Consider the following 546-nt stretch of genomic DNA (forward strand, 5'->3'; position numbering starts at 1 on the left):
CGAAGCGCACAGAACCCGTCACGCTCGCGCTTTTTTCTGTCCTCTGGGGACGGACGTGGCAGGTGACCAAGACTCCGTACTGGGAGAAGAGAGTCTTGAGCTCCTCCACGGTGGTCTGTGGGAGGGAGGAAGGAGCAGAGGAAGGAGGGAGGGAGGGAGAGGAGGGGAAGAAGGAAGGGAGGGAAGGAGGGAGGGGGAGGAGGGGACGAAGGAGGGCGTGAGTGGAGAAGGAAAAGGAGGGAGGAGGGAGAAGAGGAGGGGAAGGAGGAAGGAAGGAGAGGAGGAGGGCTGGTGAACAATCGGATCGCATGGAACAGGAGGAGGGCCCTCACATCCAACGAGGAACGTCTCTCCTCCCCTCAAAACCTATCTATCATTCCTTCCGCCTTACGTTCAAGCGCAGGTTCGACAGATGGACGAAGGTCCCGTCGTTCTCTTCCTCCCGCACCGGAGGGCCCTCCCCCGCCCCCTCCACCTCGCCCTCCTTCCCTCCCTCCTCCGACCCCACCGCCTCCTGCAGAGTGAATCCTTTTATTTACGCCTTAC

This window comes from Nannochloropsis gaditana (assembly GCF_000240725.1).
Source record: "Nannochloropsis gaditana CCMP526 unplaced genomic scaffold scaffold684, whole genome shotgun sequence".
Taxonomy (NCBI): domain Eukaryota; class Eustigmatophyceae; order Eustigmatales; family Monodopsidaceae; genus Microchloropsis; species Microchloropsis gaditana.